We start from the raw sequence: 18,295 nt of genomic DNA, 5'->3' as shown, positions 1-18,295 counted from the left end.
ATATACCAGTAGAGCTTTTAAGACTAGTGAGAATGACGTACAATAAAAAATAGCTTTTCCGGTTAGTTCACATTAAATCCGAGGTTTAAAAAGGGAACCGATATTAACGAATTTATTCAACCTAGTATTAGAAGATCGTAAGAAGATTAAATATAAGTACTAGAGGACCATATTTAATAGCAAGGAATAGTACGTAGCATTCGCGGACGATGTGCATATACTGGGGAGAACGAAAAAACAGTTTTTAAGGAACTTAAAGCAAAAGCGAAACGATACAGACTAACCATAAACCAAACAAAAACGCACTATATGAAAATGAGGGAAGACACAATACATGATAGCAAATATATCAAAATGAAATGAACAAAAGTTGTCTATAATTTAAAAATAGTGACTAAATTTCAATACTTACAGGCAGCCATAGCGAACACGGGAGAAGAAGACAAAGAGATATACAAAAGATTATTTTAGAGAAGCACTACAGTAGGGTCACTAAATTAAATACTGCGGGTCTACGGGACCAACAGGAGGAAAAAATAGGCATCTGAGAAAAATGTGCTCAGAAAAAATTTCGGATGAAAACAGACGGCAGGGAATGGTTAATTGGACCATACTTCTACCCTATACGTTAACTGGTATTGTATTGTAAATTTGCCTCCTTGTATCTTCTCTTATGTTTTTTTTCCCTAAACCCAATTTAGGGTCTCTATCACTTGTCTTTTTTAACTGTCTGGTCTTTTATATTTTCTTTGCTTCGTTTTGTGCCAGTTAGTTTGATTCCTAAGTTTATGTATGCAACTTTTAATTTTTTTATGGTCCAGTTTTTCCGTAGCTTCTTCCCTTTCTATACTAATTCTTCCATATTGTTGGCTTAGCGTGTTAGTTGTGGTTATTATTAGGGTCTTGTTTATCGATATTAACCATTCTATTTTACGTTTGTGGTACAGGCTACCCATTTATGTATCTGTAAAATAACAATGTAACTATTTTATTTTTTTATCATAATTGGCTTTTCCAAAACCTGGATTACATTTCCTGATGGCGTACTATATTTTGGTGTTGTTTCTGTCAATAGTGTTTTGTAATATTCTTTCCATTTCGATACTGTTATGGGATTTATCAGTACTTCTTTCCTTTCGTTTGATCTTAGATTTTTTTATAAATCTTCAAGATTCTTTAGATTTTCGCCCTCTAATATATGTGTCCAGCTCCTGTCATTTGTCTTCCCAACTTTAGTTTCTGGTTTGCTTTCAAAACGATTTTATTACTTCTCTTTTTAAATTAACCAATGCATATTAATTTATACTTTTGTTCACCATCTTGTGTTTTATCATTTAGTTCCTTTGAATATATTTCCTGTTTATGTTATCCCATTTGTGCTAGATGATCATTCTACCGGTAATTTCTGGCAATTTGTTTCTTACTTGTAGTATCTAAAACTGCTTGTATACATTTGAACATTATATTATACCGCTCTGTGTATTATATCACTGCCGATGTGACATTTAAAAGTCTAATTTAGAATTATTCCTAATATTTAGTGATAATATTCTATTTAAATTATAATATTATTGAACGTAATAATTTAATTCCAATTATATTATTTTCTAATCAAATAAAATATACCCAATTTGCCAAATTTAAATAAGAAACATATTTAAATTCTAACAAATTGAAATGATCCCACCAAACTTGACCCTCATCGCTCCATATCAATGAAGGGTCGGTTCACACTTTATCATTCTCGCTCTTTGGTTTTCCAAATTCTCCCTTTATATTTAATTTGTACTCGAACTACCAAACTAATAAGGTCCTACCATAACGGCTGTCAAAGTTATTTGCTTCAATGACCGATGGATTTTATTAGGTAAGTTTGTATATTATTATCCTTTAGTAAGTTGTAACCAGTTGTTCTGGGATAAAGTTTGATGAATCAAAATTTTTTGGAAACTTGGAAATGATATATGAGCCATTTGGTGTGAAAATTTGATAGTAAATGAAACATGTTTGATATATTATTACCTACAAGCCTCGAAACTTTTTTAACGAAAATGCCAGTAAATTACAGTAAATTAATACATATATTAAGCAACAACTCATTTATTTTAAAGATATACTTATAAATTTAAAAACAATACGAAAAACTATGTACCAACTATTTTTTATAATTTTTATAATATTTTATAATTTTTTATAATTTATAATAATTTTTCTTAATTTTATATAATTTTATTAAATTTTATTTAATTCCATTTAATTTTATTTATTTATATTTAATTTTATTTAATTTTATTTAATTTTGCTAAATTTTATTTAATTCTATTTAATTTTATTTATTTTTTTTTATTTATTTTATACCATACGAATATTTTAAAATAAAAATTATCCAAATATATCCAATCCTTCTGAAGTTTTTATATATAATATAAAAAACATATTACATAAAATTATAATAAGTGCATATATTATGTATATTATGTAGGTATATTATGATATACTGAAAGGTTACTAAACGCGTCTTAATTTTTCGAGTTACGCTAAATATAATTTCGGGCCCGTGCAAAACATCATACCGAGCAATAAGAAGTATTCACTTCAAAAATGTTAAAAAAATTGTTCACCTCTCATCACGCAGTCAAATAAAATACTTAATGGAGATCTGTCAACATTATTTGCAGATCTACATTATGCTCCAAGCACGTTTTCATTGCTTAACCTATAAGAAAAATCTGATCTACAGTACATCTATCAGGATAATATCCATACTGAAACACTTGTAATGTATTTTCCGTATATACAAACAATGTCTAGAGGACTAGATAAACATTGAGTATGTAAATTTATTATTGCTAGATGAATTAGTTTTTTACTCCGTCACTCGTACACGTTAACCTATTACTTTTCCTATGTCTTAGAAAAATGAAATTTACTCTCCATTTTTTGGGATCTATTCACTGACCCAGATGATGTACAAGAACATATGCATTAACCACCTCCTTTAAAAAAGCTCTTCTCCTAAGATTTTTCGCTTCTACACAGTTTTACTTTCTTTACCTCCTCCAATGTTGGCTCATTCTGCGTTTTTTTTTATTTAATTAATGGCATTTTGGATAACTTGATCCATTCAGCTACGATAATGTACTTTTGACTACTTGAATTTGTTAACGATGTATTAACCTATTGCATTTGTTAACAAAATAGTACTTCGCCTAGAAGTAAATTAAAAATATATTGTAAACATCAGTATTACAAGAATCAGTAGATTAACAAGAAACGATAGGTTCATTCTTTACATCCAGGGCCTTATCCAACTTAAAGTGAATATTTAATACCAACAAGGGATTACACAATATAGGAATACTTTTCACGATAAGGTGACTTTCATAGCGACTTTATTACAACACAAGACAGGCAACCATCCTGAATTTTTCTTTTAATCAATTTTATACATCCCCAAAAATTTGGTTAAGCCTAATATTACGACGAGAGATATATAAAATAGAAGATTGACTCTAAGAAAGAGGTATTTGTGTTTTTATCAGATTTTCCAATAGATACTTAATAGCAGTATCATTATATATGCACCCGAACATGAAATGATTGATATCGTCAGTGTTACCATTACAATCGCAGAGTTCTCTTTCACTTAAATCAAATATATGAAGATAGACTTTCACAGTAGCATGATTAACAAGGCATCTAACAAACATTGAATATACTCTTCTGTTGGAATGACTTCTTGCAGCAAAAGGCGCAGTAGCTAAAACAGGGTAATTTTTTGTATATAAGTTGTTACTTCTGTTACAGAAAACATTTCATTCAATTTCCCAGTTTTCTTTTAATTCTTGTTTACACAGCTAGACTGAATCACTTCTATTGAGCCAACTAATTTCTAATCCTCCTGAAGCCGCTTCTTTAGCAAAATAATCTGCTTTGGTGTTACCCGAGATACTAGCATGTCCCTTTACCCAAATGAAACAGACTCAATTACTTCTTTTAAGTAACTTTGGTTGATTTTCTAAAATTTTTACGATAATATTGTTTTTGTATATATTTATGTGAATGATCTAAAGCAGACAACGCAGATTTTGAATCCGACAGGATTACTATTTGTTGATCAGATATTTTCTTCTCAATAGTCCATCATACTGCGGTTCTATTGTCACAATTACCATTCTCTGTCCTGCAGTTTACCTCTCAATGTTCAGTAAGGCTTAAAATGCGCCGTCCGTCCAGCAATCATCTCATTTCCGCCCCTACAATTCTTCCCTTTCTGTGTTTACACGAGTTATTCCTTGGTTGAAACCCATTAGTTATCCCCTTTATCGCTCTATAGAACTTTTCAGCTTCATTCTGCTGGTTTATAGTTTTAATATTCTTAACACGCTGTCTTAAGGAAACTTCTTTTTACTGGAGTCTATTTGAGATCTTGCTTACTTGTAACTATAACTGCTGAGTCTTATATATCACTGCTAAATGCTTTTTGCAAAAATTTTTTCTTTCTTTGTTTTTCCTGCATTCGTCATCAAGCCATTTCGAATTTCTTTCTTTATCTTTATTCGTATCCACATTAAACTTTTCTCGGAAAATCGCTCAAGTTTTTTAGTAACATCTTCTGCTAGTGCAACTAAAAAAGTAGAAAAAGCTTCACTAGTTCCTTTGGCTTTTTAGGTACTTTAGGAAAATTTGTACCTTCCCAATATGAACTTTTTATAACCAGCCTGCTACTTTTATAGATAACTCTATAGTCCAGTCGTCAGAGAGTTGACCCCTAAAAATCATACAAACAAAGTGAATTTTGCTCAGAATACTAATTTTGGGACTCCAAAACAGATGCAAAAAATTTTAACACTTTTACCCCCAGGCTTCCCCCTTTTACAAATATTTTACAAATAAAAAATGTAGCTGAGATAATTACAAACAATAATGTTTATGAGCATTTTTTGTGTAGAATGAACCGTTCTCTTAAAAACAACGCTTGAAGCAACCGTAGATTTGGCATGTCAGTTACGCTTTCGAAATCAATGTTCAATAAAATTTGTATCACCTCGACGGTAAAAATTCGATATCTTCTCATCCAAGTGTCCTATCGACAAAAATAAAGTTGCGTTTTAACATTGAGTTCTCGTGCGTAACTGACGTTCAAAATCGACGGTCGCTTCAAGTGTTGTTTGTGAGATAACGGTTTATTTTACACAAAAAAAGCCAATAAACATTTTTGTTTAAAATTATCTCAGCTACATTTTTTACTTAAAACATTTTTTTCTACGCCGTACAGATTCTTGGTAAATCGATGTTTTTGCGTTTTGAAAGTGAAAGGAGGTGAAAGTAATAAACTATTTTGCATCTTTTTTGGGATCCTGAAATTAATATTCTCGGCAAAATTTAGCTTGTTCGTATGATTTTTAGAGGTTCTATGAAATAACTAATATCTGATGTCCTATACTTGCTGTAAAAGCGCAAAGAAATATGATAATCGTATTTTTAAAACTGTCATATAAGCAGGACCTTAAATATTGATTGTAGAACAAAAAATCAAAGAAATCAAAATTGTATAAAATGCAATTGTCTCCATTATAGTTTCATTTTAGTTATCATACCATTTTTGCCAAAAAGTTGAAAATGGCTGAGAAATTGAAAAAAAAAAACGGTTCTTTGTTAAATTTAAGATGGCGGCTAACACGGCGGTATTCAGTCGCGATTTTAAATTTAGACTACTACTGACTCCACCTACGTGTTAGAATAATAAATTTTGGGGTAGGCTGCCATGCAATATAAGTAAATTTTCACTTTAGTTACAACTATTAATGAAACAGAAGATATATTATTAAATTATTTTTGAAATAATTAATTGGTTCCTAGAATTTCTTAAATACAAGAGAAAAATAGAGCCAATACTATTCAATACCTTTCATTTCAATTTTAAGTTCAAATTTCAATCAAAATCTTTTGACAAGTTGATCGTACTCTTGTAATGGCAAGCAATTAACTTAATTAATATCGCGGTTTTTGTGTGTACTGAAATCATTAAAAGAAATCCTTGTAAAAATTGACTTTTGTTTTGGAACAATACTAAAACCTTGTTAGAAGCCAAACCGTCGAATAAAATAGCATGTGACAGCAACTCGTTGATGCGAGACCTCGTAAATGGCCCATGAAGGGGTCATAACCGGGTTGAGATCCGTTTTACAGGTCTGCATTGAAAATCTCTGCTGGTATAATAAATTAAACTAATATCTTAACTTTGTTACTTGTACAAAGTTAAAAACTGGGAAATACGATTTCTATTTAAGGCAACAAGTTTGGAAAAAATTTTAAAAAAGATATCCAAGTATTTAAGTTATTTATTATAGACACCAAATAATATAGTGCAAATGAATTTATCATACATGTCGTCCATATTTAAAAAAAAAGAGAAAAGAGATCGACTAATACTAACTATAGAGAATAAACTAATTTTCGAAACCAAATTCAGAATTTCGCTTTAATCTGTGCCTTCTAAGAATTGCAAGGCAAACCAGACGTTGATAAAGATGTTATTAGAGACATGGGGAATCTAAAAATTGCTTTCCACAACATATCTCCTCAACTAAGCAAAATTCTTAGCGAATTGGTTTCTCGTACTCGTACAGAGTATATCGGAATAAAAAGGAAAAGACAGTTAAGATTTGATTTCACGTACAGGGCGCCTGCGCATCCGCTTAAGCATCCCTGTACGTGAAATCAAATCTTCACTGTCTTTTCCTTTTTAACTATAGAGGAATTAGTTTAATGCCTTCAATTGTAAGAATCTTTTGCGCAGTAACGTGAAATAAAATTGAACAACACATGGATAACTTCAGTGAAGGACAATCTTTATTCCGTAAGCCAGATCATGCCTCGACAATATATTTATCATGAAAAAAGTCATCGAGAAAAGGATTAAAACACACATGACGTTCATAGATTTAGAAAAAGCGCATGACAGTGTATACAGGAAACAACTCTTCAGCTTTATGTGCCGTCTTCTACCGAAGATTGGCGACCATTGATCGAGAGGTTTCTCTGTTTTGTGCCGCATGCATTATATTTGCAGCTTATGGTATTTGGAACCATTTTTTCTTTTTGTAAAAACCATCAATCTTGCCTTCCACTATAAGCTTTACCAGACTGTACTTATCATTACCGAACACATGGTGCGAACATTCTTCGTAGGAAACAATAGCGAGAAGTAATGACAAGGATGAACATCAGAGACAAAAATAAATTGATTAATTCATTATGGGCACATAAAGGACTTTCAAAGTTAATGTTTCGGTAGAAATTGTGGATAACAATCTAATAGGCCCAGTATTTCTTTCCAACAATTTAAATGGTGATAATTATTTGCAGTTCTTGGCAAACGATTTACAAGAGTATTTGGAAGAAGTGAATATTGCAATAAGGCAAAATATGTGGTTTTTACAAGATGGAGCTCCACCGCATTACAGTAATGAAGTCAGGGAATACCTTTGCAGGCAGTATCCTGGTCGGTGGATTGGAAGAAGTCGTGACGCACCTATTTTTTGGCCACCTAGAAGTCGAGGTCTTAACCCCATGGACTTTTGCTTTTCGAGGTTTATGAAAGAGAAGGTGTATTCTGTAACAATAGAGGACAAACAACAATTGAGGGCTAGAATAATTGAAGCTGCAAATCAATTTCGTCAAAAAAATATGATTTTTCGGCGCATTCGGTTTTCCTTATTAAAACGATACCGAATGTGTATTGAAGAAAACGGGGGTCATTTTAAACATTTATTGTAATATCATATTTATAGAGGTTATAGACATTTTTTGTACTTGTTAATTCATTTAAGCCATTTATTTGGTTGCCAATTTTTTAAAGGTTAATGAAAAGGGCCGTAACTCAATAAAAACTGTTTTTTGATAAAAGTGATAACAGGCAAAAAAATTTTAAAAATAATGTGTTAAACTAATGATGCCACACTATTCATTTGATTTGTACGTACTAAAAAGTTTGGGGAATTTAGGGCTGCACAGCCCCCTTAAAAGTTTTCTGTGCGCTTAGATTTTGTTGTTTCTTTTGTATGAAAAATGCTTTCAGAACAAGAAAGTAACGTGTCCATTTTTATTACAAAATGTCAAGTAGTTTAGGAGATAATGCAAAAAATCAATTTTTATTTTGTAACTTCAAAGGGCTGTAACTTCTTTTGTGTACACTTTTGTACTAAGGTATTGTTCTGAAGCTATTTTCCTGTGGCGTGTTAAAGTAATTACTATTTAAATGTGAATAAGCAACAATTAAAAGTTAAAGTACGTTTATTGACGTTTCAATTTCCACTTCGGAAATTGTTCTCAAAATCCAAACATTACTAAATTAAACAAATTTTGATTTTTTATTACTTGGTGAAAAATTCTTCTAAAAATTTAATTTTATCTGACTCATTTATATTGACAATTCAGACATACATTATACATTTTAAAGTAGACGACTTTAAAATGATATTGCCAATATTGTTGAGTTGCGTTCCTGGGACGTCTTTACTTGTACGATAGTTCTTTCGATTACATGAAATTAACTTTAAGTTAAGAATATCCGTCAGAAAAAATCATGTAATGCATGTAATTCGTCTTTAAAAAGACAAACACATGCCATGATGACAGTAAAAATCTCCTGTTAGTGATTCCATAGTAAATTATGAGGGAAAAATCAGGAAAAAACCTCATAATACTATCCCGATATGGTAAGTATTTGGTCATGGATTTAGTTTACTTTTAATAAACACCAAATTCTGATTTTATATGTTTCTTATTTAAAAAACATAAATGATGTATCCTCTATATGTTACCGACTTACTAATATGGGTATTTTTCTTTTAATAACTTTCTCTTTTAATATGGGCAACCAGATCCTAGTACATTCTGCCGAGGAATTTGCGACACAATTGGTCTCATTTAGCATAATTAGAGCCGCTTCTTTGATTTTTCTCTTTTTACCATCCGTTTCTTTTAGGACTATATTTGAATCATTCCATTGAACATGAATTATTGAATATTATATGATTATAATATTATATTATAATTATGTAATATTATATTATATAATTATTCAATATATTATAATATATTGAATTACATGCGAAAGTATTTCATGTAAAAGAATGAACTAACTTACAAGTAAAGTCGTCCCAGGAACGCAACTCAACAATATTGGCACTATCATTTTAAAGTCGTCTACTTTAAAATGTATAATGTATGTCTGAATTGTCAATATAAATGAGTCAGATAAAATTAAATCATTAGAAGAATTTTTCACCAAGTAACAAAAAAACAAAATTTGTTTAATTTACTAATGTTTCTATTTTGAGAACGATTTACGAAGTGGAAATTGGAACGTCAATAAACGTAATTTAACCTTTAATTGTGACTTATTCCCATTTAAATAGTAATTACTTGTACTAAGGTAAGTTGGATTCAATCAAGTTATTTTTGTCCCCGGAATGTGTGATTTAATTTGGCATACCTTTTTGAAACACCCTGTATAAGGCGACAAAAGTACAAATAAAGATAGGTAATAAACTAACAAAACCAATCGTTGTAACAAAAGGACTCAAGCAAGGAGGATTTGAACCTATCAATTATATTATAAGAAATATATTATCGCTGACATATAATTATTTTTGCACAAGAAAAACAGGACAGAGAATATATGACAAGACAATTTAAATAGTACGAATCATGAGGCGTAAAAATAAATATGAGCAAGACAAAGTACCTGCATATAAAAGGAAGGATTGCAGATCTAAACTTAAGCTTAACTTAGTAAAGGATCTAAACTTAAATATAATAAAGAAAACTTTAAAACTCTCAAAAATATACAGTAAGGATACTTTAGTGCTCTTAAGTTCAAGATTGATTTTTTTAACCAATACTGTATTGTCTCAAGAAAGAAAGGATTTTAAATAAAACAAACAAAAACTACTGTATCTTTATTACGATTCGTTAGCAATGAAACAGTTTAGTGAGTTTGATTGAGTTTTACTCCATTGAAAAACTAAGTCTCTGTTAAATCCATTCACTGTTTGTAATAAAAAAAGTTCAAATGGACTTTTGTTGGGTTTTTTTTACGCTATTCAACATTATTGAATAAAATAGAAAAAAAAATTAAGTACATATATATATATATATATATATATATATATATATATATATATATATGTACATATATGTTACGTCCGTATATAGTTATTTTGATAACTATCGTCTAGGACGGGAGAGATTTTTGTTTTGGTTCAGAGCAGTGGCTATACCGTTCTGACGAGACCTAAAGAGGTCGAAATACGTATCAGCGGTTGTCGCTGCCCTGTGTCAAAACAAAAATCTAATACCGTCATTATGTTTTGTTACTTACTTCGTTTGGAGTACCAGAACTGAATTTACTACGAATTTTGACCAGGATGAACGGCATGTGGAATGCAATTTTATATTCCCTTGCCGAGTAATTTATCCAGCTGTTTGTTTCACAAATTTTAGGAAACACAGTGGTAAAAATTTGAATTCGGTTTCGCTAGGTAGAAATCGTTTGATTTCTCTTTTTGTTTTTAGATGGCGTAGTTACGTCCGTATATAGTTATTTTGATAACTATTGTCTAGGACGGGAGAGATTTTTGTTTTGGTTCAGAGCAGTGGCTATACCGTTCTGACGAGACCTAAAGAGGTCGAAATACTTATAAGCGGTTGTCGCTGCCCTGTATCAAAACAAAAATCTAATACCGTCATTATGTTTTGTTACTTACTTCGTTTGGAGTACCAGAAACTGAGTTCACTACGAATTTTGACCAGGATGAACGGCATGTGGAATGCAATTTTAGATTTCCTTGCCGAGTAATTTATCCAGCTATTTGTTTCACAAGTTTTAGGAAACACAGTGGTAAAAATTTGAATTCGGTTTTACTAGGTAGAAATCGTTTGATTTCTCTTTTTGTTTTAAGTACATATACTTTTAACATTGTATACAATACTTGCCAAAAAGAATTACTGAAAAATTTGTTTATTAGAAATATGTGAGAATTTCAAAATTATTTTTCAATATTTAATTCTTCAAAAGTTACGATATAAAAATCAAGGCCTTAAATAATGATATACTTTTCAGTGTACTCAACAGCAACATAAACAGCGTAAATCGATAGAAGAAAAATTTTGTGGCATCTAACTTTTGCTCCTGTATTTAATGGCAAGCCGGCGGTGAATGCTGGTGGTGACATCGTTACAGGCTTCAAACCATTTAGTTTCCATTTTACGATTAAAAGTAATTAATATAAAGTGGTAGAAAATTTAATTTGTCACAAATAATGTTTAAAAAAGTTTTTTGTAGGATTGCTAGTTTACGAGATACAGGGCGAAAACTCTTTCCCTACTTTTCCCAAGATGGCGGCCGTGTCGCAGCATGCCGTACTTTGCCGGTTTTTCAGAATGTACTGAATAAAACTGCAGCGTCCACGGAAAGAGACCAGTATCTCGTTAATTGTCATGCAATCCCCTGGTGCACAGTTTTTGACAAATGCGTCCAAAATTTGCATAATAAGGCCAGTTTGTCCTCTAAAATGATATGTACAAATATTTTGGAGTAAAGCAAGCGCAGAAAATGGACCATAAATAAATGAAAACCAAACTAACTTCCGAGTTCGTACGAAGAGTAAGACAACTATATCAGTCATATCTTAATAGTAAAAATCTGTTTAAGTCATTAAATACGTACGCCTGTTCCACGCTGAGCTACTTATTTGGTATTAAAAAGTGGTTAAAAACGGATATGGAGCTTCTATCTAGCAATCTTTAGCGGAAAGTAAGACAAAGGCGCAAAAACACCATCCACGCAGTGCAGTGATGCGCACTGCGCATTTCTGGTTGACATCAGAAAATATGTTTCCCGAGACAGAGTTTCCTACTTGCTATTTAGGATCGGGTTATTCTATCTAAAAATTAACTGAAATATGTTGTTAAAGATCCTTAAATCCAAAATGACAAATGCCGATATGGAAGCCAAGCCCAAGAAACCATCCAACATCTTACCGGATGCCAGGCATTTGTCGGAATTGATTATAACGAACGCCATGATTCAATTGGAAAAATTATCTACCAAGAACTAGATGACAAACTGGGACTTCTCCAAACCGACCATCTTCCTTATTATCAATACGTTCATGACAGAATGCTTGAAAATGACAATTGCATGCTATACTGGGATCGCACTGTGCTCACAGACTAATCAGTGTTACATGATGTGGAGATTCCTAATACCAATAATTTGCATGTTAAATACAACGAAAAGGTCGCCAAGTGCAGAGATTTAGAAATACAAATCAGGAGACATTGAAGAATGGAAAGTACCCAGTCAGTACCTAATATTTTATCTACTACTGGTGTTATTCCCAAAAACCTCCTAGATAACATAAAACAACTGGGTCTTAATGAACATCTCTACAAGGCTATGCAGAAAGCTGTACTCCTCGAGACGTTTAGATGTGTACGATAATGTTTGGGAGATACTCCTGCGTACCAAGTCACCTAGGGCTCGATAACACGGAAATAGTCCCACTAGAGCTCAATCCTTTTGATACCGTAGTTATCTGGGATGAGTGAATTTTCCTCTTAGAGGGAGTGTGAGCCGTATGGCTAAATCTGGATAATAGTTTTATTAATTAAATAATACTGGTGTAATTATACGTCTAACAGCAAAAATCTCAGTTCTTTAGTCAAATAGTAATAATTAGTAAACGGTTATAAAAAAACACAAAAAAATTCAGGTTTACATTTTATATACAAACACAAAAATGTCAAAGTTCAGGAGAAAATAATAATGAAAAATAAAAATCACAAACGTCCACAAGACGTATTTTGTACGCCAATTAGTACTCAATCTAACTCCCTGCTTGAACTTTAACTGGAAACTAAGGAGATTGGTTGTGAGGTTACATAAGCGGCCATAGACTGCCAATTTCCTGTTTAAAAATATCAGGCATTTGAACGTATTTGGCGTACTTTTTACACCGCAACGACCAGTTAAGGGTTAAAAATGATTAAATACTAAAATTTAAAAAAATAAATTTTCAACTTTGAACATTTCATCTATAAATTGTCTCCTAAGACAACAAGATTTTTACAGCAGAACTAGTTGCCATCAATAAGGCTCTAACCTTTATTCTAGAAAACAAACTTCCCAAATCTCTTATATCTAATTCACTTAGTTGTCTGACATAAATTTTTCAGATTTATCCCTCTCATCCAACATTACAGCATATTAAGTTAATTTTATACCGTATATACCAAAACAATTTGACAGTAGAGTTCCTCTGGGTACCGTCACACGTTGGAGTAGATGGTAACGAAAAGGTAGATAGTATAGCTAGGTCCGCAGTAACCAATACAGCTGCATCAGTGGAAAATCTAACGGTACATTTAAACCTTACTTAAAATCAAAATTGCACGATGTTTGGCAAAACCAATGCAATAGAAGCACTACTAAATAGATAGAAATAAAATCTTCCGTCCTTCCATGGAACTTCTGGCCTTCAAAGCGACAACATCAAGTCCTGATCACACGTCTCAGATTCGGACACACTTCTACAACACATGAATACTTGTTGAAAAGAGAAGAGGAACCAGTGTGTTTGGTTTGTGAATGTAAAGTGACAATGAAGCACATTTTGATTGATTTTCCAATATACTCAGTTGAAAGACTATATCACCACATTCCAAAAACATTAAAAGAACTTCTAGGAGAATCTAAATACCTAACTGACTTGATAGAATTCTTGAAGTCTATAAACTTATTTAATAAAATTTAATACAATACATCAATAACTAAAATTATATTGTATACATTTTGTATATGCCTATGTATGTCTTTATCACTTTTTGTATTTTTCTTATGCTAATAACCCTAAGTGGTTGAAGCAAAATAAAAAATAAATTTCAACTTAGAAGTGTTTTTTCGTATTTGTGTAAGTTGTGGAAAACTGGAGAAAACAAAAAGTGTAAGAAAAATAGGAGACCCTATGATATACAGTAAATTTATTTTTATTTGTGTATATTTATTTTATTAACTTAAGTAAATAATATACAAGTTTTCCTAAAGAAATTTCTACTATTATTGGTAAGTAACAGAGATGAAGACGGTAGATGCTAATTTCGTTATATCTCCAATTTTTAGTTCGTCCCTGTTCTTCAAAAGATTCAAGGATAGTGTTTTCCTGTCTCGATTTTCTCTATCATTTCCGCCGGAATCAAATTTATTTCGGATTGGAAATCTGAGAAGTGAAGCAAATTTTGTGGACCCTCCATAAATAGAGTTATATTACTTATTACGTTATCTGCTTATAGTTAAGCAGTTATCCTTTTGGAGACAGGAAAAGCTAATTGAATCTTACAGTAGGTCACTTACTATGGTCTTGTTTAATCTATTTTTTTTGTTATTTATTTACGTTGCAATTTGTTATTTATTTTCACTTGGTCATGTCTATTCGCTGTGGGTTGGAGCCGCGGTTTCACACGCGGATTCAATTGTTCGATTTCCTTGAGTTTACCTTGCGATGCACTTCACTTATTCCGCCACGCACTCAACACTTTATATTTTATTTCTGACTTGAAGTCACCAGATGAAACCTCATTAATAAGAATGGACTCCTAGCTAAAGGATGCAAAGCGGGCTAGTTTATCTGCTTCTTCATTTCCTTTTATACCTGAATGTGATGGAACAAACATGAAGTCAATAGTTATCTTATTATTCTTTAGAGGAATTATTTACCGATGAGTCGGAATCTTCTTCCGACAATGAAGTTTTAACTGCAGAGAGTAAACCTATGTGTTTGCAAAGTTTACTTATTAATTGGGTGCTTTTGGTTTTCATTCTTTTGTCGATGTAGTATGGATGTAATTCCGTTAGAAACTTTATAAGTGCATAAGATTCCCAACCAAATTGGGATGAAAACGTAGAGTAAACTTTGATTAGACATTTTGTAGAGAACCTGGGGAGCTTCTTCTTCTTCTTCTTCTATTGCACTACAGCCCAAGTTCTGTTTGCCTGCGTTATTCTCTTCCGTATTTCTATATCTTCTGATCCGTCGGCTAACCTATTTACCTAGGGAGCTGATATGAAGTTATTTCTTTGTGAGACCCAAATCTCTCTATGGTGACAATAGCTCTTCATATAATTATTTAACTGTATAATAGTATTTTATGTGTAACTGTTCCATTTTTATTATTAATTTAAATACAAAATCTGTTTTCCCCAGTAGATAGTTTTTTCCTTAGTATTTTTGTTTCTTTGTTATTTTTTATGACTCCAATTATTTGTTCGGTATTATACTTTCTTAAATCCTTCATTGCTTACGATATATTCCAGTTGATGTTGTTTAATTCTTTTTGGTTAGCGTTTTCTGCTCTCAAGTTCCTTCTCTGTTGTATTTTCGTTTGCTTTTCGAGATCTATAATTCTAGCTATTTTTTATGGGATTACATATTTTCATGGGAGTTAATTTTGGGCATCTGTATAATTTCGATAAATATGTTGTTGAGGCTGTTAATATCATCTATTTGAGGTTTTGAATTTAGAGAGTTTATCAAAAATAATTTCCATGAAAATAAATATGTGTGGAAAATAAAAGTGTGGAAGATGATAAGGAGACAAAAAACAGAAATGAATGAATTTGTACGCATAGATAACACTACGGAGGAGCAATGGACTGAGCATTTCACAAAATTATATGGAGAAGGGGAAGAAGAGAACAGAGAAAGAATCATTAACGAAACTCACGATAGAGTACTAATATCAGAAGAAGAGCTACAAGAACGAATAAAAAAATTAAAAAACAGAAAAGCACCTGGTCCTGATAAGATAAACAATGAACTGCTAAAATATGAAGGAACCACTACGCAAATGGCTCCTAAAATTATTCGTCGATATAATAAATACCGGAGTAGTACCAGATGAATGGAAGGAAAGTCTCCTGCTACCGATACTTAAAAAGGGAGACTCGAGAAATTCTCAAAATTATAGAGGCATTAGTCTGATGAATAGCACATTAAAATTGTTAACGGCAGTCATAAAAGATAAAATCGAGGAAAAAGCTAACATGGCAGATGAACAACAAGGCTTCCGGAAGAACCGCAGCACAATAGACGCAATTTTTATTATCAGACAAATAATAGAGAAGTCTATTGAATATGGAAAACCAGCATACATGTGCTTTGTAGATTTAAAAAGTGCTTTTGACAGGGTGAAGCGAAATGACATCTTAAATTTATTACAAGCTGAACAAATAGACCATCAGATAATTAATTGGACAATTAATTAAATTAAGAACAACAAGACCAGAGTTATAATTCCAACAGGGGAAACAGAAATAGAACTAAAAGGAGGGATCCGCCAATGAGACTCGCTCAGCCCATTGTTATTCAATATGGTGATGAATCAAATAATTCACGAAGTAAAAAAACGGCACGGATACCACATGGGAGCGCATAAAATCAGGATACTATGCTATGCCGATGATGCAGTACTAATTGCTGATAACGAAGATGACCTACAAAGGCAGCTCCACACCTTCAATATCACAGCAAACAAACTTAATATGAGAATATCAGTAGAAAAAATTAAATGTATAGTGATCAGTAAACAGCCGCGTAGATGCAAACTAGAAATAGACGGCAAAATTGTAGAATAAGTAATGAAATTCAATTACCTAGGAGTAGAGATCACTAGTGACAGTGATATAAGAACAGAGACCACAAGGCAAGCTTCAAAAGCGGCAAGAGTAAGTGGTTGCCTCCGAAGAAACCATATGGAGAAACAAATATCTGACGACGGAAAACAAAATGAAAGTATACAAGAGAACAGTAAGACCAATCCTAACATATGCAGCGGAGACAAGGACCGATACAAAAAAGACGAAACAACAAATCAATAATATCAAAATGAAAGTATTAAGATCAATAGCGGACATATCATTAAGAGTCAGACAAACCAACAGAAGTATACGCGAAAAATGCAAAATTCAAAATATTAACAGGTGGATAAAAACAAGAAAAAAAACTTAGACGAACATGTAAACCAAATGAGACCAGATAGATTAACGAACATCTGTAAAAACAACAAGCCGTCTAGCAGAAGCCCCGTTGGAAGGCAGCCAAAAAGGTGGAAAAATAATGTACAGTCAACAACGACTGAAACAGAATAAGAGGCAGACAAACAGGAGTAATCCTAGTTACACGAAAAAGAAGAAGAAGAAGAAGAAGAAAAAGAAGAAGAAGAAGAAGAAGAAGAAGTAAATAATTGTCATTGTTCACAAAAAAAAATAATTTGGTGAATGTTTAACTTAATTTTGATACATATCAGTACCACTTTGCAGCAAAATCTTGTCAAAAACTTATAGTGATATAAAAATTTTTATTACAATTAAAAGACGTGTTCGAAAAACATTAACATCAATAATGAAAAACTTTTAATAAAACTCTTGGAAGACGGCAAATAGACGAGATATACAGCTGATAACCTAGCTTCCAAGAAATTACTATTTTTATTGTGAATAAACCACAATAAAAGTTTAAAATAAGTTTTTATACAAAAATAAACCTTTTTAAACTTAAATTGTGGCTTATTCCCCATAAAAATAGTAATTGCATTAAGATGTCGCAAAAAATAGTTTCAGAACAATATCCAAGAAATTGTAAAGTAATTTCAAAGTCAAAATCTCGTACAAATACCTAAAAGGCGAAATAAATTTAACTTACATTCAAAAAATATTTAATACAATTTCAATAACGTTAATCCAAACAAAAAGATGTTTAAATGTATAAATTCACAATTATGAAAACGTCTAAAATATCCTTTAATAAGATTATATACCCGAATTTTACCTTCTTACTTCCACTTCTAAAGTATTCAGCACAAGTTGTTCTAATAAATCTTTAAACCAACCTAAAAACTTTTTACTACATTTTCCTGAAATCAGGTTTAAAATTGCTTCCCGTGCTCGGTAAATGGGCAAACTTCTTATTAGCTCTTCTTACACTCCATTAAAAACTAAAACCGCCAGAGTGGAAAAGGGACCCAAAGCAAATTATTATTAATCACTACTTTCAAGTGTTAAGTCCTACCCCTTCCCGAATGCTGCCGTACACCATTCATCACGCCAACGATTTATCTTGACTTTATTAAGTAGATTGTAAGGCAGTTATCCGATTATTGTGACACCGTCAGTTAATAATATTTACGGTAGAAGATAATATTTATTACCGCAAAACTTTTTAACGTAATT

The 18,295-nt window shown here is 31.8% G+C and overlaps 1 protein-coding gene across 1 annotated transcript in view; it reads left to right on the top strand.

Moving 5' to 3' along the window:
- LOC140448094 (probable G-protein coupled receptor CG31760) overlaps nucleotides 1-18,295 on the top strand; it is a 412,547-nt gene that overhangs the window by 17,624 nt on the left and 376,628 nt on the right. The gene's annotated exons all lie outside the window — the stretch shown is intronic.

The sequence above is a fragment of the Diabrotica undecimpunctata genome, chromosome 8 (assembly GCF_040954645.1).
Source record: "Diabrotica undecimpunctata isolate CICGRU chromosome 8, icDiaUnde3, whole genome shotgun sequence".
NCBI classification, from domain to species: Eukaryota; Metazoa; Arthropoda; class Insecta; order Coleoptera; family Chrysomelidae; genus Diabrotica; species Diabrotica undecimpunctata.
Note: the sequence above shows the minus strand (reverse complement) of the source record. Positions and strands in the feature narration are given on the sequence as shown.